This window comes from Mustela lutreola, chromosome 2 (assembly GCF_030435805.1).
Source record: "Mustela lutreola isolate mMusLut2 chromosome 2, mMusLut2.pri, whole genome shotgun sequence".
Taxonomy (NCBI): domain Eukaryota; kingdom Metazoa; phylum Chordata; class Mammalia; order Carnivora; family Mustelidae; genus Mustela; species Mustela lutreola.
The window spans coordinates 89,512,254-89,537,762 of record NC_081291.1 but is presented as its reverse complement, the minus strand read 5'-3'; the positions used below and the strand labels follow the sequence as shown (position 1 = coordinate 89,537,762).

Genomic DNA, 25,509 nt, shown 5'->3' with positions numbered 1-25,509 from the left:
CAACTAGAAAAAGATGACTCCACTGTTTCTACCTGAGCCACTAGAAAGGTTTCAACAGAAACCGTAAGGCTGCAGCTAAATAAAATAGGTTTGAAAGAGAAAAAAACAGGAAGTTACTTTTTAACATACCGACTCTGAGAGAACAATTAGCTCTGTGGAGACACCAAATAAATTAATAAGATATATAAACTTGGAATTCAGATAAAAGGGCTAGGCTGAATACTTTGGTATTTAAAGACATGAGATCAGATGCAGCAAACGTAAAAAGAAAAGATCAAAGGTCAAATACTGAGTTTTGATGCCCTCCAAAGTAAGTAAGAAAGATTAGAAGAAACCAATGGAGGAAACTGAGAAGCAACCAACGGGACAGAGAGAACCAAGAAGGCATGCTATCCTAGAAAACAATGAAGAAAATTTATCAAGAAAGAGAGACCTACATCAAATGCTACCAACAGCTTTCAAGTAACGACAAGCATTTACCACAGGATTTAGCAATGTGGAAGCTACTGGTAACTATGATGGCAGATATTCAGAATAGTTAGTGGTGGAAACTTTTTGCCCTAACTATGATGACTTTAAGAGAATGGGAAGAGAAAAATTGGAAACAGAAAATACAGATAATTCGTCAGAGAAGTTCTACTGCCAAAAGGAAGAAAGAACTGTGACAAAAGGTAGCTAAAAAAGTGGGATTAGAAAGGGTGTTTTTAAGATGGAAGAGATAACAGCATCACTGCATGGGACAGCAGTAATGAGGGAAACATTAATAAGCAGGAGCAAAAACTGCTTTGATCCTGTAGCACCCCTATGTGATACTTACTTTTATTATCCCCACTGAACTGAGGGAGGCACAAAAAAGGTTAAATAACTTGCCCAAGACCATACACTGAAATAAGTTGCAAGGCTCCTGGTTTTAATCCCTAGATCATGCTGCTTTCTGAGTAAAAGAGAAATCAGTCCACCAGATATTAAAATATATTATTTAAAACTACAATAATTAAAAGAATGGTATAAGAACAGATTTGCCGGGGCGCCTGGGTGGTTCAGTGGGTTAAGCCTCTGCCTTCAGCTCAGGTCATGATCTCAGGGTCCTGGGATCATGCCCCACATCGGGCTCTCTGCTCAGCGGGGAGCCCGCTTCCTCCTCTCTCTTTCTCTCTGCCTGCCTCTCTGCCTACTTGAGATCTCTGTCTGTCAAATAAATAAATAAAATCTTTAAAAAAATTAAAAAAAAATAAAAGAGAACAGATGTATGTGATATTTTAACATTTCATAGATAAAAATTTGTCAGTGAGCTGGGTTAAGTAGATCTTTCTCCTCTTTGCTTCTAAAAAAAAAAAAAAATGCCAAATGGACCAAATATTTAAACATAATAAAATGATTAAAATAACTTAAAATATGATGGAATATTTTAATAATCTTGGAATGTAGCCAAGTAACTAAGAATGTTTTTAAGTAATAAATATAATTCCACAAAATTTTAAAATTCTGTATAGTGGAGAAAAAACAAATATGAGATACAAACTTGAAAAATATTTTCATCCTATATAACAAAAAGTAAATATTTTTAATATATAAAGGGTTTCTAAATAACAATACAAAACAAAGATTATTATCTCAATAGAAATACAAAGGAGTATTTTAAATTTTTTTCCAAAAAGGACATAAAAATTATACAAAGAAATACAATTTTAATGAGTGATTTTCCTCCAGACACTATCATGTACCACTGGGAAAGAACAAACTAGTGCATCTTATTTAAGACCAAAGGGCAATTTAGAAACATGAATCAAAATTTAAAATGTACTTAATCTCTTACTTCTACAACAATTTTACTTCTAGACTTTATTGATCCTGAAAAGATGAGCTGCACAAAAATAACATATAAGGACCCTACTTACAATACAACTAAATGTCCATTATTACAGAATTAAATTGTGGTACATCCACACAATGAAATTTATTAAACAGCCATTTTAAATGATTCTGTTTCTCTACATTCTCTACACAGGAACTGTGGAGTTTGGAGTACTTTTTATTTTCTTTTTTATACATTTTTGTATTACTGGTAATTTCTACAAAGGGTCATTTATCACATTTTTAATAGCTTTACTGAGATATAGTGCACATATAATTCATCCATTTAAAGTACACAATTCAAGATTTTCATATATATACTGAGTTTGCAAATATCATTACAGTAATTTTAGAACATTATTCCCCACCCAAAAAATAACCCCATATCCATAAGCTGTTATGTTCTATCTCCCCCGAACCCCCCTTCTCCAGGCAACCCCTTCAACTTTCTGTTTCTACAGATTTGCCTATTCCAGACATTTCATATAAAAGGAATCATACAATATGTAGTCTTTACTGACTGGCTTCCATGTATGATTTTTATTTTTATTTTTTAAAGATTTAATTTATTTGAGAAAGAGAGAGACCACAAGCAGGGAGAAGGGCAGAGAAAGAAGCAGAATCTACACTGAACAGGGGGCCTGATGCAGGACTCGATCTCAGGACCCCAAAATCACAACCTGAGCTGAAGGCAATTGCTTAACCAACTGAGCCACCCAGATGCCCCCCACCCCGTATGATTTTTTTTAAAGCCATTTCCATTTTAGAAAAAGGTAAAAAAAAAAAAAAAATTCACATAATTTTCCCAATTAAAAGTGAACATATGCATATTCTCTAATTATTTTATTACTAGCTAATACAAAAAACAAACCATATTTAACTAAATCTCTTCTGACAGTCTCAATATTCAAGTAAACATTATGTAACAAAACTCTGATAATTCCATGGTTAGTAGAGAAATTGAGATTAACCTTTAATATTTAATACCAATTACACTCAATACTGTGTTTTCTCAACAAGTGACAGGTAAAAACAAAATAATTTCCAAAATAATACATCAAGAATCACATGCCAAAGGTTTTCACATCAAGTAAATTTCTCAAGTAAGTAAAAATTATTCCTGCAGATCAGAATTATATACTGAATGAAGATTAAAAAGTAATCTGATGCATAGGCTCCATTTTCTACCTATATACACATGCACACACAATTATGTAATTATATATATATATATATATATACATATATATATATATATATAAAACTTATTATTACACTTACTAGCATCAAACTTGGATAACACTAACCTATACACGTATTCCTAATCATTCCTATGTGCCTATGTGCATACTACATTACTAAAGGAGAAAAGCCAGATTCGGGGCAGGGGAAGTTTGGAGAACAATTTGACAATATCTAGTATGGCTGAATATGTGAAATTTCACTCCCTAGAAGAAGTATACACATGTACAAGACAACTGGTATATAAAAGTATGTCTGCTAAGAGTTTGTTAACAGTGAAAATTTAAAACAGACTAAATGTTCATCAACAGAATAAGCAAATTATGTCAGTAAAACTCCATAATAATATCTCCCATGATAAAACTCAATTATATTTTCCCATAATAATAGAGGCCATTTTCTGCCCATTTCTCAAATAAAGCTAAAATTCTTATTTTCTGTGGAATGGACTCAGGAAATGATTGCCTTGTGACGACTTGAGAATTTCTGAGATCAGTTTTCAGTCAGTGGTATTAAGTGTAAGTTTCAAAATCCTTACCACTGTACCTTATATGACAATATAGAGGACCAAAAACACTGATTTTTAATAACCTTACAATAACCAACCCTACATTTTACACAGCTGAATTTAAGAAAGCTATTTTTCAGTATCATGGCTGAAATTTTACTATGTTCATTCAATGACATACCCTAAAGCAGTGAAAGGGAATACATAATAGCTGCATGTATCAATAAGAATAAAATCTCAAAAACAAAAAAACTGAGAGAAAAATTTAAGTTATGGAAGGTGTGTCAACAAAATAGGAACAAACCTAGGTGAAGATGCAGAGGAATGGGAACTCTCATATATCACCAAGAGAGTATATAATGCTGAAGCCACTTTGGAAAACAGTTTAGCGGTTTCTTAAAAAGTTAACAAAATAAATATATCAGATGATTCAGCAATTCTCTTAAGTATCTACTCAAGGGAAATGAAAACACATATCCACATAAAGACTTACATACAAATGTTCTTAGCAGATTTATTCATAATAGCCAAAAATTGAAAAGAAGCTAAATGTTCATGGAATGGACTGACAGTGAATGTACTGACAAAACATAATGATAATGTAATAATATTCACCAATAAAAAGAAATGGACTTTTCTTGTAGCAAATGGATACATGCTACAAAGCAGAAACACCTCAAAAACATGCTCACTGAAAAAAGTCAGATACAAAAGACCAAATATATTATTTAATTTACATGAAATATCCAGAGAAGAAAAAGCTACAGAGGCAGGAAAGAGATTAATGGTTGCCTACAGCAGTAAGAATGAAGATTAATAGTTAATGTGCAAGAGAGATTATATTCAAGTGATGACAATGCTCTACGCCTGATTCATGATGATGACTGAACAACCTGGTAAGTTTACTAAAATCTCAATGAATTGTATTATTTGGAACGGTGAATTAGATGATATGTAAAATATGGCTCAACCTTTTTTTTTAAGGGACATGTATATAATAATTCCATTTATCTAAAATTTAATAAAAATATTTTATTTATGGTATAAGAATAGTATACAGACACTTATACCAAACTCAGAATAATAGCTGCTTTTTGGGAAAGAGGGAGGACAAAGGGACAAGTGTGGAACTTCAGCATTATCTATAATAATCTTATTTCTTTTTTAAAAAGTGAGAGATCAAAGTAAGATGGGAATATACATGTGTATTCCATTATTTTCTGCACTTCTACCAAGTTTGAAATGTTTCACAATAATTTTTAAACTACAACATAAAGGAATCGAAGAATAAATAAAAAATACAGAAGCAAACATTCCTATGGAGTTATTGGAGCTAGATGTACCTTTAAAATGGAAAATATAATCATAGTCAGATCAAATTACATTATAAATAAATCAATACTGATTAAGCAACTTCAATATATAAGTTCATATGTGATACAGCAATGCATAAAACAAGGACTGTTTATCATGAAAGCTTAGGAAATAAGTTTACAAATACAGCAGAAAGAGCCCAGGACCGTGAGTCAGAGAACTTGGTTTTGAGGTGTAGTTCCAATGTTTATAAATGACAGGACTATGAAAATTTGGGAAACTCGCTAAATTTAGTATCCTCCAAACTTTTGTTTCCTCATGTGTAAAGTGAGATGATAATGGTTGTATGACAGGATTGTTGTTGAGTATTATATAAACAATAAAGTGAAGCTTAAAGTTTCACTGTCGTAATGTGTAGTAAGTACTCAATAGATGTTAAACTCTCCCTAGTCACAGGACTGTGTGTGGATTAAGTGACATGGACGGTCAGGGCACCTGCGTGGTCCAGTGGGTTGAGCATCTCACTCGGTTTTGGCTCAGGTCGTGATCTCAGGGTCAAGCTCTGAGTTCAGTGGATTCTGCTTAAGACTCTCTCTCCCTCTCCTTCTGCCCCTCCTTCCTGCACATGTGTGCTCTCTCAAGTAAATAGAAAAATCTTTAAAATATAAAAATAAAATAAATGAGATGGATGGTAAACCACACTAGAGAAAGTGTTTAAATCATTACTAAAAGATTATCATATACTATCATAAAATCACTGTAAGACTAAATTTATACAGTGGCAAACAAATAATAAGTAAAAAAAGAATATACATTTTCTTCTTCCTTATATTCAGGAAAAGCTTTAAGGAAGAGGAAATGTCCTCAAAAGACAGGTAGACATTAACTTATGGAAATGAGATAGCGATCAGAACTAAAGAAGAGAAATTACAGCTCTTCTGAAGTTCCTTTCTAACAGATACTAGGTATTTAATGATACGATTCATCTAGGTTTTGAAATGCAGGGAAATATATCCTTTCCATGTAGAAAGAAATATTAAACAGTTCATAGCTGCATAATATAGTCTGTGTTTCTCCAATGTAGTTGTACCTTAGAATCACCTGAAGATCCTTTAAGAAAAATTGATGTAGGGGCACGTGGGTGGCTCAGTGGGTTAAGCCTCTGCCTTCTGCTCAGGTCATAATTTTAGGGTCCTGGGATCGAGCCCCACATGGGGCTCTCTGCTCAGCGAAGAGCCTGCTTCTCCCCCTCTCTCTGCCTGCCTACTGTGATCTCTCTCTCTGTCAAATAAATAAATAAAATCTTTAAAAAAAAAAAAAGGAAAGAAAGAAAAATTGATGTCCCGACCTCAGCCCCAAAGATTCCGATTAAATCAGTCTAGAGTGTGATCCAGTCATTAATAGGTTTCTTTTCTTTCTTTTTTTTTTTTTTTTTTAATGAGTTTATGTACTTAAAAGAGACAGAGAGTGAAAGAGCAAGCGAGCATGAGCTGGGAGAGGGAGAAGGAAGTGCAGACTCTCCACCGAGCAGGGAGCCCATGTGAGGCTCAATCCCAGGACACTGGAATCATGACCTAAGCCAAAGGCAGACACTTAACCGACTGAGCTACCCAGGTGCCCCATTAGTATGTTTCAAATATGTAGCCAGGATGAAGACCAGCGCTGCATTCTAAAATTCTTACTCTAATCCTTAAATTACTGGCTGACTGAACATTGAATATATCTCCCCCACAACATATTTTGTAAGAAGTATTTTTTGGGGGGCACCTGGGTGGCTCAGTGGGTTAAAGCCTCTGCCTCCAGCTCAGGTCATGATTCCAGGGTCCTGGGATCAAGCCTCACATTGGGCTCTCTGTTCAGCAAGGAGCCTGATTCCCTTCCTCTCTCTCTGCCTGCCTCTCTACTTGTCATCTCTGTCTGTCAAGTAAATTAAAAAAATCTTAAAAGAAAAAAAGAAGGGGTTTTTTTTGCACTTAATATAAGCATGACTAATTACAAACATCTAAAATTAGCTGACAAAGAAAAAATTGTCTACTAATTTTTTTCTTTTTAAATCTGCTGAGATCCTCCACTATGAAGTATAGAACCTGGCTCATAATAGGTACTAAACAATCCCAAATGAATCAGTCTTTCTCAATTGTGACAGGTAACTTTATGTGTCAACTTGGCTATGTCACAAACATTATTCTAGATATTTCTACAAAGGTAATTTTTTTAAAGACTTTATTTATTTATTTGACAGAGATCACAAGTAGGCAGAGAGAGTTGGGGGGAGCGGGGGAAGCAGGCCCCCTGCTGAGCAGAGAGTCCGATGTGGGGCTCGATCCCAGGACCCTGAGATCATGACCTGAGTCTAAGGCAGAGGCTTTAATCCACTGAGCCACCCAGGCGCCCCTACAAAGGTAATTTTTAGATGAGATTCTTACTTAAGTCAACAGACTTTTGAGTGAAGCAGATTATCCTCCTTCATGTATAGGTGGACCTCATCAATCTGGCTGAAAGCCTTAATTAAAACAAGAACTGATCTCCCCTGCAGAAAAGGTAATTCTGCCAAAAGAAGGTCTTTGGAGGGGCGCCTGGGTGGCTCAGTGGGTTAAGCAGCTGCCTTCGGCTCAGGTCATGATCTCAGGGTCCTGGGATCGAGTCCCGCATCGGGCTCTCTGCTCACCAGGGAGCCTGCTTCCTTCTCTCTCTCTCTGCCTGCCTCTCTATCTACTTGTGATTTCTCTCTGTCAAATAAATAAATAAAATCTTAAAAAAAAAAAAAAAAAAAAGAAGGTCTTTGGATTTAAACTTCAACACCAGCTCTTGCCCACTGACCTACCCTGCAGAGTTCAGACTGTCAGCCTCCACAATCACATGAGCCAATTCCTTAAAATCTCCCTCTTTTTTACCGCCCCGCCCCCATCCAACACACGTTTTATTATGTTTCTCTAGAGAATCCTAAAAGTCAACCTTATCAATGTATTGGATTTAGATTGCAAGATACAACCTATCCCTCATCCCTAACCAGAAATAACTTTTTCAGTATATATTTGAGGAAAGTTGTCCAAAAATGAACTGAAGTAGTATCTTAAAAAGGTTTCCTGATACAGTATTTCATTAAAGAGGTATTTTGGGGGGATCGATTTTGTTGCGCTAAATTCAAGTGTGTTTAAGTACACTTAAAGGGTTATTAAACTGCTAGCACACTTACCAAAACTAAGATGGGAAGTAAGATTTCTTAATCCTAGGCTACCTCACATCCTAAACATGAAAGAAAAAGGCACAGACCTTTTGATAATCATCCCAAACTCTAACAACATCAGATAAGTTTCCTCACTATGGAAATTTTGTGAGACAGTCAGCTCATTGAAGCTCAGAAAACTGAAAAACCACTTTACAGCTAAGCAAGGAAGTATGCCTTAACCTGATGTCTGCAATAGGCACACAGCAAAAAGGATGTACAGAAGCCACATATTTGCCATCCCTGCTTTAGATGATTCTACCCTCTACTGAGAACAGTTACACCAACAGCCCTCCTCTTGATCAGGGTGAGTTAGCTACAGAAGAGAATAATAGAATAATACAGAAGGGGATATAAGGTATGGGGGTATGGGAGATTGCTGAATCCATACAATAGCATAAATCCAAATTCCACACTTCCACAAGTGTATCTCCTGACTCCCTTGGACTTTATACAGTTAGAACTGTCTTATTAAATAAGGTGCCGTTTGGTATAGTTAAGGTACATAATATATCATTTTTTTAAAAATCTATTTAAAAGAAAATATGTCAGAATGAGTTAATTGAATTAAGGTAAATAACAAAAATTACCTCAAAGATCTTTTTAATTATGATAGGGAATCTGAATTTCAGATCTGGCCAAAACATTCTAACCCAAAATTTCCTCTTAATGAACTTTCAAAATTTGGCTAATGTGAAAGTTGGTCTCAGAGCTGAGCAGGATAATGCTATGAGAAAGAGAATTATAAACATTTGAAGACAAAGGAAAATATACTTACGTCTGAGGATAAAATAATTTAGTCACAATACCCTTTTAAGGATTTTTACAGTTAAAAAAAAAAAACACACACACAAAAAAACAAAAAACCAGTTGTTAGCCATCAAAACCTATTGTTCATTTGGTTCTGCCACAGTCCAAGCTAAAAAATGACATTTCTCTTTAAGGCAAAAACCCAACATGCGTTTGTCAAACAGAAAGGAAATATTTTGTTTCTCAAAGAAAGAAGTATAGGAGTTTCATTATTTTTATGTCCAGAATAATTTAATCAATTAGATGTTAAGTTCCTACTATGTGAGATTCTTTTTAAAGAAATGAAAGACTAGCTACAGGGTAATCTTCCAGGAAGTAAAAAAATCCAAAAACAATCCCTGCCTAACATGTAAGTGAAATAATCCCACACCAAACTTTACCAGTCTCATGCTTCCATCTCTTACTTGTCTTGACAATTATTAAGAGTATGTAAATGATGGGCACCTGGGTGATTCAGTTGGTTGGGCAACTGCCTTTGGCTCAGGTCATGATCCCAGGGTCCTGGAATCGGGCCCAAGTCAGGCTCTGCTTGTGCTCTCTCTCTCTCAAATAAATAAATCTCTTTAAGTATTTAAGTGAAATTATCATATGTACTAATATATTTTAAGCCACCATGGAAGGAATGTTAAAAAAAAAAAAACCCATCTAGAAAGACAGTTAAGTTCTTACCACTGACATATTTTCAAGTGGGTTATTATTTTTGAGAACAAAAGTCCTATCAAGTGAACAATTTTTTTTTTAAGGGCCAAATTAATGCCCCCAGTCCAAGGGAACCCAATGACACCATTAAAAATATTATCCACAGGGGTACCTGGGTGGCACAGTGGGTTGAGTATCCAACTCCTGGTTTCCACCCAGGTCCTGATCTTAGGGTCTTGAGATCAAGCCCCACCATCAGGCTCCATGTTCAGTGAAGACTCTGCTTGGGACTCCCCAACCCTCCCCCTGCACACTCTCAAATAAATCTTTAAAAAAACTATCCACAAAGACACACAAACTACATTCTGTTCATCATCTACATTCTCTGTAACAGTGGTTATGCAGTATACATAACAGTTAAGAACATTACTTCCAGGACCAAAAAGTCTGGGTTTGAATCCTGGCTATAAGCTTTTAGGAAAAATTATTTAACATTCTCCGAGCCTCAGCTATTTCATCTGTAAAGCAGGGACCTCACTTATAAAATAGCTGGGAAGATTAAATGAGATACTCTGCATAAAATGCTTAGAACTCTGCCTAGCACTTAATGGCCCATTCACTTTATTATTTGCTACCTACATTCCCCAACTCTTACTCCCATTCTCCCTCTCCCTCCTTTTCCTCCTACTATTAGTACCAATCCTTCTATATTCTTTTCTTTCCAATGTAATAAGGCCACCTTTGCAACATTGCTTGGCATCTGCTTCCCAGAGCATTTTTTTTCCTTACACAGTTTGCTGGAATATTTTATTTGTGGCTGGCTCTGACTTTATGTTAATTGTGCTTTTTGTTTCCTGCAAAAATGCAGTGCCTTACTATTGCTGTATTTAGAATTGTAAATTTCAAAATCTATAAATAAAAAGTTAAAATAAATAATTTTACAGGAAGCTAGTCCTGATTATAAATGCAGACTAATGACTTTTTTCTCCAGCAAAAGAAGAATAAAAAGAAATGATTTGAAATAGCCCAAAATCTGTTGCTTGTAAATAGTATTATATAGTATTGCTTTTTTTATTGGTTCAAAATTAGGTACTCTTAATTATTGAGTAAGACCTCAATGAATTAGTTTATGTAAGTTTTAGGTCTGTGATATAAAAATCATATAAAACTGCATTAATTTGGTTAACCATGTTTTTACATCTAAATTTTTTAATATTCTTATTTTTCCAATACTACAAATTCACAACACCCTTTCACGGGCATTTTCTCATCAGAGAATCAGAGCCAATTAACTCAGCATAACTACTGTGATCTAGGCACAATGCTCAGTAATTCTAGGCAACTTTTCCAAAGCAGATCTGAAGTTAGGAAACCTGACCTGGGGCTAGATGTGATCGTATATATTATCATGTTTAGTTGATATAATCCTCACAAACCACAAAAAATTAAGAGTTATTCTTAATTTTGACATTTTATAGATGAGAAAAATATATATTCATAAAGACATACTGACTTGCTCAACCAGAGACAGTATCTAGCAGAGACAGTATCTAGCATAGGACCCAAACTGAGCCCCCCCAATCAACCTTCCAATCTGCCCTAGATTTTAAACCAAAATGAATTATAATATTAAAAATGTGTATTTTTAATATAAAGCCTATATTCCTCATTGAAAATTAATAAAAATGACAACTTTTCTTCCACCCAGTATTAATAGTTACTGTAGACACAATATAAAAAAAGCAAAAGATTAAATGAGACTTTAAGCAATTTTAGTTTCCTATGAACATTCTGTAATACTTAAGTGTGGAAAAATATCCAGCTCCCCTTATACCCCCACCCAAATGTACATGGCTACTTCTCCAAAGAGTTTAAACTAAGCTAACCAAATCTACTTTGTAAATAAGATTCATTACCTTTTACAAATGACTATGAAAAGAAGCACTGACTAGGAGAAACATAACATGCCATGATGGGGAGAAGAGGAGTCAATTATTAAATCAGTAAAAACATGGCATTTTAAAGTATACCTTTGTATCAAAAAGGGTTGAAGAGGTCTGTAAAAACAAAAACCTGTAACAATGTAAAATTAGCAGTTTTTTAACAAAGCAGAATCTCATAATATCAGTATGCATATTCCAGTAAATATATTCATGTTCATTACTCCAAAGAGTAGGTTTTAAGCTGGCTAATGACACACACTGGCTATAGCATTAAATTCTCCTTATGATGTACATAATATTCATAACTATATTCTGGAAATATTTTTGGACTAGAATAAGTTTTACAAGATCACTAAGAATTATATCCCTGAAATAGGAGACTTCTTCACTTGCTCTCCATACTTCCTAATTTCAACCTCTCAGACAAAAAAATACAACTGTAAACTCTCCAAGAAAATTTCTGGGGGCTGTGTGCCCTCCCATCACCACATCCACACTGTTGCTGAAACACAAAGAAACAAACCCAGGTATAGAAATGTTCAGAGTACCAGGAAATTACCAAATGTGAAATTTGAGATGCCCTTAATAGCAAGTACAGATATGTAGAAAAGAGTTAATTCTTCAAAAAACTGACAATTTGATGGCCTGCTGAAATTGCATTATTATAGACATGTGAATTTTACATTTATATGAAAATCTACCTTAAGTTGATTTTCAACATTTATTTGTGATTAGGCAATATTCTAGATGGAAAAACTTTTTTAAAAGTAACAGAGTCCCTGACATCAGTAAGTTTAGTTTGGTAGTGTTAGCTGCAACAGCAGGCATAAACCTTTTCTGTGTAAGTTTAACTAATGGTTTTCCGTATATAGATGGTGGCACTCTAAGTTTTTATTTAGAAAGGCTACTACTGTCAAATGGATGACAGGTGACTTGCTATGTCTTTAGTAAAATAAAATAGAAAGTTCATCCCATGGGCCACTTCCTCCCATAGATTTCTTCCTTCATAGCTAAAACCTATCTAAAGTATTATTTGCATAAAAAAGGACAACTTATAAAAAAGGACTTTTTTAGGACATTATAAACTTTTGTTTTAGATCTTGGAAACATGGCCACTATTGTCTTTTTTTTTTAAATCATGATAAATGTACCCCTACAGATACCTATTTGTTCACTTTTTAAAAAGATTTATTTGAAAGACAGTAAGAAAGAGAGGGAGAGAGAGAGAAAGCTAGCGAGCGAGAGAGAGAGAGACCTAGAAAGCATGAGCAGGGGGAGGGACAAAGGGAGAGGGAGAAGAAGACTTCCTCTGAGCAGTGAGCCTGATGCAGGGCTCAATCTTGGGACTCCAGGATCATGACCTAAGCCAAAGGCAGATGCTTAACAGACTGAGTCACCCAGGCACCCAAGTTTGTTCCCTTTTAATATCACTTTTGGATATCATGTATTTCTAATCTTCAAATTCTCCCCATATACTAGTCCACTGACTAGAGCAGAGGCCAATAAACATCTCCATACAATTTATACGACCTGGGTATCTCTACAATTGTTATTAAAAGATGGTTACGGAAAATGAGATGACAAATGATGGTCAGCAACACAATACTGAGCACAATTTACAATAGATTCCACCCTGATTTTTGCCCAAGATACTTATTTTTAAAACCAAAGACACTTACTTCACAGGGTGCCTGGCTGGCTCAGTTGTTAGCACATGAGACTCTTATCTCAGGATCCTGAGTTCAAGCTCCAGCATGGGCGTAGAGCTCACCTCAAAACAAAACAAAAAACACACTTCATTTATAATAGGGGAGCACCTTTATAGCCTCACAGGATATGCTGAGATCACTATAGCAGATTTCCAGAAGAATGGGCTTTGAAGTATGACATGATTTGAAAAATTTAATGGTTATAGAAAAGTTATATAAATAGCACAGAGTTCCCACATACTGTTCACTCAGGTTCCCCTAATGTTAACATCATATGTAATTACCATACAGTTATTAAAACATAAAATTAACATTGGTCCTATACTAGCTAAATTACAAGTTTTCCAGCTGTCTATTAATGCTCTTTTCTTTCTTCTATTTTTTTTCTATTTTTCCCAAATTTCTTCTATTCCAGGATCCTATCCAAAGATCCCACACTGTCTTTAGCTGTCATGTCTCTATAGTCCTCTCCAATTCCCTGTCTTTCATGGCCATGATACTTTACAAAAGTACTGATCATTTTGTCAAATATGCCTCAAAGTGGGTTTGTCTAATGTTTTTCTATGATTAGACTGAGATTATACACATTTTTGGCAATAATATAACAAAAGTGATGCTGTGCCCTCTTCTTATCAGATGTTAGCATGTCTTCTTACTGGTGATACCAACCTAAATCATTTGCCAGCTTTCTCTACTGCAGAGTTACTATTTTTTCCTTTTGTAATATTAAACATCTTAGAGAAATACTTTTAGATTATGCAAATATTTCTTATCTAAAAACTTTCACCCTATTTTTTTTGGCATCCAATGATAGATCTTGTCAACAATAACTACTATAATAGTGTTTGTATCACAGTGGTTTGCTCTTTCCTTCAGTCCTTCTACGTTTATTAATTGTAATTGAGAAGAATAGTGGGTTTTTTTTTAAGATTATTTATTTATGTATTTATCTGAGAGAGAGAGTGAGAGCAGAGGGAGAGGGAGAGGGAGAAGCAGACCGTCCACTAAGTAGGGAGCCTGATGCAGGGCTCAATCCCAGGACCCTGAGATCACAACCTGAGCTGAAGGCAGACACCCAACCAACTGAGCCATCCAGCCACCCCAGAAGAATAGTGTTTTTTTTTTTAACTACATCAAATACCAAGGTCTCAATAATTTATCAAAAACCAAAACAAACAAAAATACCTAATAAATATAATGGACAGCAGTATTTCATCTTGAGCTATAATGACCTTAACTCCCCAAATTAAATGTCTAGCAGTTCCTTTCTGAAGGATCTGTTTGAGTAAGTTGTTAATGATATCTGTCAGCAGCTGTAGTGTTTTGTTTTATATAATTGTAGCCTCATTTTTTATTGCAAGTAATGCATCATGATGCATATTTAAGGTTTTCCAAATAAAGAGTCTTGAGCAATCTATTTTAAAGTAGCTAATACCACAGCATATTTGAGGCTAAGGGGTAAGCATTCCTTGGGAACCAAAACAATAAGGACAGCAAATATTCTGCCCCTGCAAATCTAATCTCATTCCTCAACCTGAAACCTCACCACATGAGCATAAAATTATACTGGTAAGGAGAGATTTCTTAGAATAGTAAATTTCAAAACACCGCTTTTCAAGACTCTATTATTCCTATGACAGGATTAGGATCTGCAAACATGAAATATAACCTTATTCACTTACTCCTTCACAAAAGGAAAACCCGTCAATCTAATGCTAAAAGGTTTCAAGCTTATTTCTAAACATTTCAAAAAAATGCCTTATTTATCAAAACTTTATTCTCCTTGTTTGTTCATTAAATACTGTGGTCTTACATTGAGGTCAAAAAGTGTCAACCAATTACTGTGTAAGAGAAGTACTTTTTAAATCTAAAGCTACCCAGAATACACAGGATTATTTTAATAGGCAGCTGGATACACTACTGTGTATTCCCAAGTATATTCAACCATTACAAGCATACCTGTTTAAATCAAATTCTTCAAACTAAAGCCCCAGTAAACTAACAACTAGCACAGTGTCTGGCACATTGCAAATACTCTTAAGTATTTTTTAGTGAATATATCAGTGACAAACAATACATATACAATGATCCATAATTCCTTCTGAACTACACCCATTGCAGGCTAAGAGTTCAAGCATACCTCTTCTTCTGCATACTCAGAAATCCATACATTTTAGTTATTTCTTAAGAAAGACATTAAAATGACTTAGAATATAATCTAAATGACATAGAAATAATATTCTTTGAAGTTTATCACCCCAAAACTACAATATATTTGTAAAGGATATCAAGTCATTTTTTAAAGTGATTTATTTTCATAATGGATATCTAGGTGATAAAAATAGATGAGAAAACAGGAAATCCCACTCATATTTCTAATCTTAAAAATTACTGCCATGATGAGTCCTGAAAACTACTGCAGGATCATAGTTGTAGAATTTATGTTGACTTCATTCCTGGTTGCAGACCTTAATTTATTTAAAACAAAAACAAGAACAAACAGAAAAAACCACCTTAGTCTAAAGCATGGCCATGAACAAGATTTTATTTAAAAATCTCTTAACTGGGGCGCCTGGGTGGCTCAGTGGATTAAGCCGCTGCCTTCACGATCCCAGGGTCCTAGGATCGAGCCCCGCACTGGGCTCTCTGCTCAGCAGGGAGCCTAATTCCCCCTCTCTCTCTGCCTGCCTCTCTGCCTACTTGTGATCTCTCTCTCTCTGTCAAATAAATAAATAAAATCTTAAAAAGTCTCTTAACTATTATTACTAGGAGTACTGGATAAATCATGGTGGTCATTTTCTGACAGTTGCGTAGTGAACTTACAATATACCTAAATGTGTATTTCCATACTATTTCAAAATAAAAATTACTTTAATATAGAATATTGCTAGCTTGTGCTTTAAAACATTACTTGGTATTACTGGAAATGTACTTTTTTTTTTTTAAAGATTTTATTTGCTTATTTGACAGAGAGAGATCACAAGTAGGCAGAGAGTTAGGCAGAGAGAGAAGGGGAAGCAGGCTCCCACGCTGAGCAGAGAGCCCTATGCGGACCTCGATCCCAGGACACGGAGATCATGACCTGAGCCGAAGGCAGAGGCTTAATCCACTGAGCCACCCAGGCGCCCCATGGAAATGTACTTTAGAATGGAGAGAGGAAATTGGTTACCATTGGTGAATCTATGCTTCAGCAAGAGAACACAGGAAACCACTTATTTTCTCAGATCCCAAATGACCAGAGGATAATTCTAACCAGCAGAGGGAGATAATGAGGAGAGTAGTAAGACAAAGAACAGGCTACAGGCAAGAAAAGCAGTTATAATTATAGCTAGGAACACGGAATTTGTTATAGGAAGTCTACTGTATAATTATATTTGAAAATTTAGCAAGATGCCCAGAGGCTGACTCGCAGCTGTCAGGAACTGGTAACTCTACTTCTGTTCATGCAGCGACCACTTCGGCTAGTAAATCCACTATCCAGACGTTACTAGGACTGACATTTAGAGTAAAGGGAAAGATCCCCTCATGAGACACTTTTTTTCTATATTGGATGAAGGCATCCACATCAACAAAGTAACCTTTTCTCTTTAGCTTCCTTTTTAGACTTAGCTCTCCTCTATCTTCTCTTCCTCGGAGAACCCAAACATTCTCATAACAAATTATCCAGATGCAAATCTCTTCCCTGAATTCTAACTAGATCCTGAACCAATCAATCTCATACAACTGCAAATTCGGCAGGCTTACATCAAAATTCACCTCCCTCCACTATCACCTTGTCTGGAAATGATCTTCCAGTGGAACCAGCATTCTCTCAGTTAAGCAAGAGAACTCAAGATTGACCTTTGCTCTTTCTCTTTCCTGACCTCCTACCCTTTATTAATTCAATTCAACAAATCCTATTAATTTTTCAGGGAAATTCTATCATTCATCAATGAAAGATATGTTGAAGTCCTAAGCTCCAAAGCACAGAATGTGGCCCTACTTGGAAATAGGGTCTTTACAGAGGTAATCAAGTTAAAATGAGGTCAAGTTAAAATGAGGTCAATAAGGTAGGTTCTAATTCATTACGACTAGTGTGTCTTTATAAAAAGGGGAGATGTGGACACAGAGACAGATACTGAGATAGGGAAGATTATCTAAAGTCACACAGGGAAAACGTGGCCATCTAATGGGAGTGATGCAACCATAAGCCACAGAGCACCAAGGACTGCGTGGCAAACACCAGAAGCCAAGAGAGGCAAGACAGAATTCTCCTCCTAAGAGCAACCAGAGAACACTGTCTGCCAATATCTTGAGTTTGGACTTCGAGCCTCTAGAACTAAGACAATGAATTTCTACTGTCTTAAGCCACCTGTTTTTGAGACTGTTACTGAAGCCTTGGGAAAGTAACTCAAACCCCAGAAGCAATTTGAACTCAGTTATCTAAACCCTGTACCACCAAACCTGTGCCTGATCTCTGAATAGCATCCCACACATATAGCTGGCCATGGCCATTATTTTGTGCCATTCTTGCTCAACATCCACTCAAATACTGGGGCTGGCTTCCTAAATACTATACATCTCTTTAATTTGTCCACTTTTCCAACTCTAGGTCACTAGACTAGTTCAGGTCCTCATCATCAAGCCCCTAGACTACTATCCACCAAATGGTCACCATGCCTAGAGTCTTGCCCCCAGTTCATTCATCTTCAGCAACCGGACTTTTTAAAATGCTAATCTGATCATGCTTTAGTTCATCATTATGGAATACAGTAAGTGGTATCCATGATACCTCAGGACAAAAGTCTAATGTCCTTAGACTGACTGACAAAACTACATGTAACGGCCTCTCAGACTAAAGGGAAAGAAATCATTTACCACACTCACCCCAAACCCACAGGGAAGTAAGTACTTTCAGTTCTTCAAACACACCAATGCTTTTCACGTCTGCCCACTTCTCTTCTCTTTATTTAACCACTGATTCATTCATTTACTCAACAAAGCATAGTTCTAAGAGCTAGATATTCCACAGAAAATAAAGCAAAGTTCCTGCCCTCATAAAATCTATATTCTAAAGAGGGTGGTAAATGGATCATAAATGAAAGTAAATAAGTAAATAAATATATACTACCTCAGGTGGTATGAAGTTTTTCAGAGAAAAGTAAAGCAGGGTAAAGGGAATAAGGGAGGTTGGGAGTAGGGAAAGGAGCAACGTTATGATTTTAGATCACTTGCTCAGAGAAGACTTGACCAGGTGACATTTAAGAAGAGATCTGAAGAAAGTAAGGAAAAAAGCCCTACAAATATCTAAAGGAAGGGTGTGCAAATGAAAGGAAGAGCAACAGCAAAGACCCTGAGATGCGGCAGAACTACAGTGTTTGAGCAACATCACTGAGGCCACCATGACTACAGTAGGGGAAAGGAAGAGAATGAGCACAAATGAGGTGAAGTCAAGTGATACATGGCCTTGAAGCTCACTGTAAGATTTTAGAAATTAATGAGTAAACAGTGGAATTTTTGAGTAGCCTGATCTTCCATTCATTATAAAAGCAGCACTTTGGTTTTGCGTAGAGAACAAAATTGTTGGGGAAGGAGTGTAGCACAAAAAAAGACATCAGTTAGGCTACTTGGGAGTTCCAGGTAAGACACAGTGGTGGCTTGGAATGGAGTAGAGATGGCAGGAATGGCTAGATTCTAGGAATTATGACAAATATATGCTTATGGCCATGCATATGATTAAATAAGGATCTTTTTAGTTTATCAGCTTAATTTCAGAAGTAATATAAAAAAGCTCTAGTTTCAAATGGGTAAAAATTATTTTTACTTCTCTCCTACTCATAAGGAAAAAAACACAAGGAAGAGAGAGGAGAAAAGTACATTCTAGACAAGCCCAGTAGATTTCCTTAAAGGAAAGAAAACAATATGTCACACTTTTGAATTTAGTCCCATGACTCCAAAGCAGGGCTTTCAGACAGGAGCTCCTGTATTTATGAAAATACTCCCTTCTTTGCACCTGGTTTAAAGTTGCTGAAGGAATTTTATTCCCTTTTTACAGAGGGATCATCTTTAATGCATGCTACCCACTGATGTAAGTCTGAAGTCTTAGATGGTGGCTTAATGTGCAAAGCAATGAATGTGTTAAAACAGTGACTTAGAGTATAGCATCTCTGATTATTTAAACTTCATTATAAAAGGTAATCTCATCTTTTGACTAAAGAAATAAGCATTCAGATTTATACTGTGTTCACATATGAAAATTAATTCATTTTATTAAAGTATTCCCCATACCATCAGATCAATTCAATCACTTGCTAACAAATAACAACTTGGCAACATTACTAGTATTAGGATCGCTACACGTAATTTTGCTTGGTAATAAAAATCAAGAATTTTCTTATCTTCCCTATTTCAAATATTAGTTGAAGCTCTTACTCAACTATTCTTAAAGTGAGTTCTCTGATTTTGAATGAAAAAATGTTTTTTAGTCTTTTTATTGAAATATAATTGACATATAACATTTTCTTATTTTCAGGTGTAGAACATAATGACTCAATATTTGTATATATTACAAAAGGATTACCTCAATAAGCCTAGTTAATATCATCACCATATAGTTACTACTTTTTCTTGTGATGAGAACTTATAGGATCAACTCTTACCAACTTTCAAATATACAATACAGTATTATTAACTATAGTTACCCTTTTATCCCTAAAGAATTTTTAAATACCATTTAAATCTCTTTACAGCTCTAAAATTCAGGAACTTTTTATTTAAAAACTGAACCTTCAAAAAATTAGCAATTTCCAACTCAAAAAGAATGAGTTTCCCAAAACAGAAAAGAGGATGTTTACAATCTAAGTATATGGCTTTATCATCAATGAGCATCTGAGAATACAGACACTCTAAGTCCTGCGTGCAGAGCCCATGTTTAACTGCCATCACCCAGCTGCCTAAATCTCAGCACCAGCTTGAGCATGAGTTTCACACCAAAAGAGACCACAAACCAGTAGACAATTCTACCAGATGACCCAGAAGTGAGGAAGAGGAGAAAATAAACAAACAAACAAAACAAAACAAAAAAACACAGAACTGGAAGGAACAAAAGTAACAAGTCAAATAATCTGTTCCCCCAGTCTACATACTAGAAATGGTGTGACATTAGTCTAAGAAATATATGCTACATGGGGCAGCTGAGTGGCTCAGTAAGCCTCCACCTTCAGCTCAGGTCATGATCCCAGGGTCCTGGGATGGAGCCCCGCATGGGGCTCTCTGCTCAGCAGGGAGCCTGCCTCCCCCGCTCTCACTACGTGCCTCTCTGCCTATTTGTGATTTCTGTCAAATAAATAAAGAAAATATTAAAAAAAAAAAAAAAGAAATATACGCTACCACTTAGTCTTCACAGGTATCTCTCTACCATAAGTTGTATCACTTGACCTGTAAGTCTAGGTCCTAATAATGATGCTTGATTTCTGTGATTTACCAACAAAGCAAGAAATGTATATGGCTTCAAATTGTTTTCAAGTTCTATATTCATTCATTTACTCCTTTTCCATAAAAATTCCAAAATTATCCTCTTCACCCCAAGGAAGACCAGTAAGCTACAGGATTAGTGTCAACATCAGAGGTCTATTGTTAAATCAGGAGTATGCCATGAGTTTTATTCTAGAGCTTTTTAAATGCCCACACAGGCTGAAAATGCAAGAGTTAAAACTTACCAAAAAAGAAGTTCAAGGCCCCTTTGACTTTGCGTGAAAGCCTCAGGTCTGCTAGAGCTTCTTATCACAAGGGTAAAGGGAGGTTTCTTGGGTCAAGAGAGTTTCAGCATAAAAGAATGGTTTTTTTGGAACAAGATGACCTGGAGACCAAAGATTTTATCTTAACCGGATTAAGAACAAACTCATACTCCTAGTTACTGGAAGTATATTCAGAGACTACACACCAGGTTAAGTAGAAAATCAGACAAAGAACAGCCTTCATTGATCTGATCTTTTCTTAAATAAAGAATTTCCCTTGTCATTTGCCATTTTATTACAGATTTGTAGAATTATCAGTTCTCCTCTTCCTGCTATATGGAAAAGTATAAAGCATTTTTAAAAATCAATACTACATTATGTTTATCTATCATGAAAAAATGAAAATGAATTACAAAAAAGGTTCAAAGCTATACTAAAAAAAATCTCAAATCTTTAATGAAAAAATATTTAAAGTATTATATCCTTAAACTGTTCTTCAAGGTGTTTATTATAGATGTTTCCTTAAACTAGTAAATTTCTTCCATGTTGGGAGATAAACTGTCCAAAATTAGGACAAATCATTACAACATCAACTGATAATGCAGTATAGTACAACAAATTCATGGACTCTAGCACTCTAGCACTGTATCTTATTACCATTCTAAATGTGAAAAAATAGATAAATTCTGTCAACAATCAGATCCAGAAAGATATAACATAATCAGAATGACAAATACTTTCAGGTTTTAAAACAAAACTCACTCTGACATGTAAAATCTATTGAAGTATTTTTGCTCTGAATTTTGTGGTACCAAATTATTCTATAACAAAATCAGATTTATTCAATCAAATGAAAAACAAAACAAAAAAATTAAAACCATAAAGTTTGTTAGAATTATCATATGATAGAGTAATTCAATTAATACATGTATAATAATGCATGTTCACAGCAGCACTAAACACAACATCCCAAATGGCCATCAATGGATGAACAGATAAACACACTTTGATATATGCATCAAATGAAATATTATTTAGCCATAAAAAATACATGAAGTACTGATAAATGCTAAAATGTGGATGAACCCTGAAAAAATTACACTAAGTGAAGAAAGACAGAAACAGAAAATAAAGAATACTTATTGAATAATTCCATTTATATGAATTGGAATAAGTAAGTCCAAAGAGACAGATTTGGGTGGCAAAGGGCTTGGGGATGGGACAAACTGGGAATAACTGATTAATGGGTACAGGTTTCCTTTTGGAGTGATCAAAATGTTTGGGAACTAGATATAGGTGATGGTTTCATAAACTTTGTCAATGTATCAAATGGTACTGAATTTTTTACTTGAAAATGGCTAACTTTATGTTATTGATTCTCACCTGAATTTAAAAATAAATAATGAAGCAGCCATATTACTAGTAACAAGACCTCATGTGCCACTGACAGCATATATCGAACATATCAGAGGACATCACCTCTATAGTACCCTTCCCAGTAATGCATACCCTCAATCTGACCATAGGAAAACATAGACTAACCCAAATTGAGGGATAACCTACAACATAACTGACCAGTACTCTTCACAAGTCTCAAGGACATGAAAAACAAGAGTGAAGAACTATTACACATCATGGGAGGACTAACAAGATACAATGACTAAACAAGACACAATGACTAAACGTGGGTTCCAAGACTGGATCCTGAAACTGAAGAAAGAATTAGTGGAAAGACTGGTGAAACCTGCATAAAGCAGTAATTTAGTTAACAGTACTGTACCAATGTTAATTTCTTAGTATTAGAAATCGTGCTATGGTTTTATAAGATGTTAACAGTCGGGGAAGCTGGCTGAAGACTACTAGTTTTGTAACTCTGCTACAAGCCTAACATATTTCAAAATAAAGAGTAAATGGAAGGAAAAAAGAAACAAAGGGAGGGAAGAAAGAAAGAAAGAGGCCCAGCGACCAACTTCACTCCATGAAATATTTATTAGGAAAATGTTGAAATAAATTAACTCACTGAGAAGTAAAGGGGTTACTCTAATGGCAAAACTTAATTCACAAGATCTGCATCTGCTTTAACAGATGCACTCATTTTGGAGGGAGGGAGTAAATTCTTCAGTTAAGTTGTAATAGTTCAATCTTAGAAACCAGGGTAAGTAAAAATAAACCAGTACTGATATTTTCAACAGAAAAACTCAAAATGAAAGCACTCAAAGTCAAAGGGAAAAATTAAAACAAAACACTGTTGTAATTCCTACAGGTTACAAATACACTGTAAATACTGAAATGAGGAAAGCATGTTTATTGTAGCAGAATGATTAGAACAAATCAGTTTGATAATTTAATCAGATTTAATTTTACTTTAAATTTGTAACCTTCTCTTTAGACACATCTCTTTTTAATCAACTTAAATCAGTTTGTGTCTGGACATAAAACTCTTAGTTGCCATACCATTATGTAGGAGATACTTCTTACTATAAACAATTCCCTTGAAAATGAACACTGTGACTAAAAAGACCAATTTTTTAAATGAAACCACCAACATAAATTCTGTAAACATTTCCAATCATATTAATAAAATTTACCATCTCAGCAACCAAGCAGTGTATATTAACTATGTTACTAATAAAATCATCTTCAGTAAATCTAATTACCAAAAAGAGTCATTTTAAATAAGCAATCAAGATTTAAGAACCACACACTCCCATAGCTCTCAGAAGGAACCAACCCTTCTGACACCTTGATTTCAGACACCTAGCTTCCAGGGACTTGAGACAGTAAGTTTCTATTACTTAAGCCACCCAGTTTGTGGTACTTTGTTACGACAGTCCCACAAGACAAATACAATTACCATGGAACAAATAAAATAGTATACTCCTGTATTCCCACAATAGCCTTTCCCGGAAGAGCATTCAAATTAAAAGTAGGGGTACCTGGGTGCTGCAGTCAGTTAAGCGGATGACTCTTGGTTTCAGCTCAGGTCATGATCAAGGATCATGAGATGGAGCCCCCAGGCAAGCTCCACACTCAGCCTGGAGTCCGCTTGAGATTCCCTCCCTGTCTCTCTGTCACTCAAATAAATAAATCTTTCAAATTAAAGGTAGCCACTTTCTCAGCTCTTACACATTAGCCTACCTGACTGAATCTGCCAGTCACAATCACTCACCAAAAGAAGCTGCCTTGAATCCAGCCTCTGTGACATGACTGCCCAGTTCCATAACATTCCAGCAACAATGGACTGAACCTCAGGTGGGTACCAGGCTAAAGCTCATCAATAAAGTAGCATCTTTACTATGGCTTCAAAGGGTGGACTGCTTCAGATTCACTGTGCCTCGCAAACAAGTTGATCTGAAAATCTCAGAAGAAACTTGCCTTCTGCCCTGGCTGCTACAGCAGGAACTAACAATGTGAGCTATAATAATATGAAAACAGAAGCCCCTATTGGTACCCAGAGAGAAAGATGGCATACAAAGTAAAGCTAAAGGTTTATTTTATTTGACTGCCTTAAAACCAAAACCATTTGCTATAGTCTTAAAACCAAGCCCTTTTCTCTAATTTTCATGAGAGCCCTTACTCTTCTTCCTGCTGTACAAGTATCTTTTAAACCTGAACTAATTTTAGACACGCCCTGCAAACAAAATACAAGGTAAAACAGAAATAAGAGACCCAAACCCAGACCCTACTCTCAAAAGAGTTCATTCCGACACATACCAAATATTTTTTAAAAATATGAGCATATTTTGTGTGAATGCATTTCATATGCTTTCATATATTTCTTAACTAGAAAAGGATGAACTGGGTATTTCATTAATTGTCAATCATACAGCTATATACATACAGAGATACATGTTGAAATAGACAGTTCAAGCACGTGGGTCCACACCACTGCTGGAATGAGGTGTGGACTTATCAGGAGACAACAGGACAGGTGGCTCTCAAAAGATGTCACAGGAGGTCTGACCCTCAGTCCCACTGGAGAGAAAGTAGATTCAGATAGAATATCCAAGAATGGAATCATGACTCTACAATGGCAGAGAGAAAAAAAAAAATTCTTGCTTTCTCTTCTTGCTGGAAGGAAAGGATGTGTGTTGCTCTAGCTGCTGAACGGCAGCCATCCTGTGATCACAAAGGAAACCAGTGTGAAGACAAACCAAGAAAGACAAATAAACCAAGCTCGTACCTTTTTCATACAGTGTTTGACGACAAAGCCCTAAAGATTTCTCTATCTGTGGAATTTCCAGTATGGAAGAAAACAAACTTCATTCTGGCATAAGGCAGATTATTTGGGGGTTTCTGTTATCCAAAAATGAAATTACCATAATTTTAAGTATTTTTAAATAGTCCCTCAAAAATAAGTACCTATGTGAAAACCATTTAAAACTAGAAAACAACTCTTCACATTTTATAAACAAATTACGATTTTAGAAATATAATGCAAGCTTTCTTAAATCCATTAAGAGTTTAATCACAAAATATAAATGACCAGTTAATAGGCAAATAAATAATGGGTACAGGCTAGTTTTACTTGATTGCATAAAACTGTTTA

The 25,509-nt window shown here is 35.4% G+C and overlaps 1 protein-coding gene across 8 annotated transcripts in view; it reads right to left on the bottom strand.

Annotated features, from left to right (window-relative positions):
• Positions 1–25,509, bottom strand: part of TBC1D5 (TBC1 domain family member 5) — a 564,199-nt gene that overhangs the window by 462,941 nt on the left and 75,749 nt on the right. For 6 of the 8 annotated variants that reach the window (XM_059162522.1, XM_059162530.1, XM_059162525.1 and 3 more), the window contains one exon: positions 13,216–13,307. The exons of the other annotated variants lie outside the window; for them this stretch is intronic. The gene's annotated coding sequence lies outside the window, so the exon portion shown is untranslated. The remainder of the gene's footprint in view (positions 1–13,215; positions 13,308–25,509) is intronic. 8 annotated transcript variants of the gene reach the window in all.